Genomic DNA, 2931 nt, shown 5'->3' with positions numbered 1-2931 from the left:
TGACAACGAATATGGAAAAACGTCAGTAAATGTCTTCTTTTTTTTTTATTGAAAATTATTATTTTGTCCTCAATTAATTTTTTAATGACAACATAATAATGTACGCAATCGTCAATAAATGTTATTTTATTGACGCATTTCATTTTTTGTCACCAATTAAATTTATTCATGACAAGCATAATTGTATGAAAAACGTCAGTAAAAACACATTTGTTGACGAAATATTTTATTTCGTCGCAAACTATTACCGACGTTTTTTAATATTTCGTTTCAAAAAGTATGTATTCCATGACATTATTAAGATCATGCAAAAACGTCAGTAATCGTAATATTTTGTGACGAAAAATTAACTTCGTCAGTAATACCTTTCCATACGCCGCTAACCCGACGGTCCGGGTGACGTTTTTATTTCGTCAGTAAAGACATTTGGCGACGCATTTTTATTTTTATCGACGTTTAAAAAACGTCACTAAATGTTAACATTCTTGTAGTGAGATGCAAGATGCAATCTTCAAATGCTCAAAGAAATCATCAATGTCTCTACTTCCTCTCTCTAATGTTTTACACTTTCTCTCTCTACAATCTAGGAGCAAAAACTAAACTAAAACATGGAATGTCTTCAACCAAGTACCCCTTCAAACTTAAATCTTCACTCCTTAGGAAATGTCCCAGATCACGAATCGTCCACGATGGTAGATCGCGGCGTGGTTCGGGTCACTTACGTTCAGCCTTCAAACCGCGTTCTGTTCTTCAACCACGAAGTGTTCACGATCGTGGACCGCTTCGTGATCTTCTCCTAAATATAATTATGAGCTTATCTCCTCTTCTTTATCCATCTTGGCCCTTGATCCCTACAAGACATCACAATGTGCTTCCCCCAACTCAACATACAACATCATATGACATATACACCTATTTGTCCTATTTTCCACCCAATATAAACCAATTACACATGACCATGAATCAATTGTGCTTCAAAAATAGTACACTTTTGGCACTTATCACACACGCATTAAACGATTGATTTAATGTCCAATGTTTGTATCTAAATAAGTAATTCAAAGTATTTCAATACAAGATTATATAGGAGAAGTTCATTATAATGGGCATTGAATTAATGTTTAATTTATACTTTTCTAAAAACAATTTTAAGTAAAAGTATTACATTTTCATCTTGCCACGACCCGTCGTTGTAGTATAGTGGTGAGTATTCCCGCCTGTCACGCAGGTGACCTGGGTTCGACCCCCGGCAACGGCGTTTTCAACTATTTTTGGATTTCTTGCTTTGAAGGATAAACGGGAAATATTAACTGACAAAAATCCGACCTGCCAGATTCGAACCAGCGACCTAAGGATTTCGGATCGGACATATTCCAACTACAGTCCTCCGCTCTACCAACTGAGCTAAGGTCGGACACATTGCAAATATCCCAACAACGGTAATTTATCTATTGCAAAGTTTTTTTTTTTGAAACCAAAATGAGTCAAGTTAATAATAATAATAATAATACTAATAATAATAATAATAATAATATTATTATTATTAAAGTAATATTCTGTTATCAAAGTTTGTATATAAAAGTAAAAGCTAAAAATGAAATATGGTAATTTGAAAATATTTTATCATTACAATGAAGAAATACAAATTATGAATGCATGTGGATGTTGATGTTGAGTGTCATACTGATGATGATGAAAATATAAGGGCAGAGGTTGAATCTGGAGATGTAGATAGGGGTGTGAAAAAAGGTATAAAGCTAAGAAGTGGAGAGTGAGTATCACCCCCACCCCCCACTCCGAGTTATCAATTTGAACAAGATGATGAAGAAGCATCATTTCAGCAGTCCAAGAATGCAACAAGTAAATTCAGAACCCTTCGTATAATCCCAATCTTCACTCAGCTGAGCTTGAACTGGGGACTCTATATAATGATGAGAAACAATTCAAGAAGACAATGATAAATTATGCAGTCTCTATTCAAAGAGGAAATTCACTATGTGAAGAATGAGCCAAAGCGAGTGTCGTTTGCATGTGTAAAGTCTTGCCTATTTCAAGCTACTAGATCATGGGAAGAACTCTAAGTGTTTTCAGTTGAAAACAATAACTGCAGAACACAGATGCAACAAAAAATACAGTTTGGCAATTGTGAAAAAAATGGATTGAAGATAGGTATGAGGATAAGGTAAGAGATAACTCATGCAATTTGGCCAATAGAACTGAAAAATCACATCAAATATGAATTGAAACTTAGTGTTGGCATTTGCATGGTGAGAAGAGCAGCGAGTGCTATACTAAAGAAAATTAATGCTAGTTTTCAGGATTAATTTCGCAGAATTAGGGATTGTGCTGTTGAATGTACCAACTCCAATCCAAGTATAAAACAATGATAAAAACTAATAGAACTACCCCTGATAGTCCATGTGTGTTTCAGAGATTTTATGTTTGCTTTGGGGTTTTAAAGTTAGGGTTTTTAGAAGGGTGTAGGAAAGTGATTGGGCTGGATTGGTGTTTTCTAAAGGAATGTTGAAACTTGAAAGGTGAATTCTTAAGTGTAGTTGATAGAAATTCTAACTACAAAATGTACCCTATAGCATGAGAAATTATATTGTAGAGATAGAGAACACAGATTCTTGGTGCTGGTTTCTTAGGTTATTAAAGGCATATTTGGGCATCATCAATAGTTTTATATGGACAATAATCAGTGACCAACAAAAGGTTAAAACAAAAATAACATATTTAAGCATTTTACTTGAACAATTATCTAATATATTATGTTTGATATGTTTTGTAAGGTTTAACACATGTGATTCAAGAATTATTTCCTGACTTCGAGCATCGTAATTGTGCTTGGCATGTGCATGCTAATTGGAGTAAGCTACACAAAGGGAAATTACGTGTTGAAGAAACACTTTTGGATATGTACCAAGGTTA

The 2931-nt window shown here is 34.2% G+C and overlaps 1 non-coding gene across 1 annotated transcript; it reads right to left on the bottom strand.

The window, feature by feature from the left end:
• Window positions 1-1320: 1320 nt before the first annotated feature.
• Window positions 1321-1414, bottom strand: TRNAY-GUA. The gene is made up of 2 exons: window positions 1378-1414; window positions 1321-1356 (listed from the first exon to the last, which is right to left on the bottom strand). It is a non-coding gene; the product is annotated as a tRNA-Tyr (tRNA).
• Window positions 1415-2931: the final 1517 nt, after the last annotated feature.

The sequence above is a fragment of the Ipomoea triloba genome, chromosome 7 (genome assembly GCF_003576645.1).
Source record: "Ipomoea triloba cultivar NCNSP0323 chromosome 7, ASM357664v1".
NCBI lineage: Eukaryota > Viridiplantae > Streptophyta > Magnoliopsida > Solanales > Convolvulaceae > Ipomoea > Ipomoea triloba.
The sequence above is the reverse complement of the archived record's forward strand: the minus strand, read 5'-3'. Positions and strand labels throughout refer to the sequence as shown.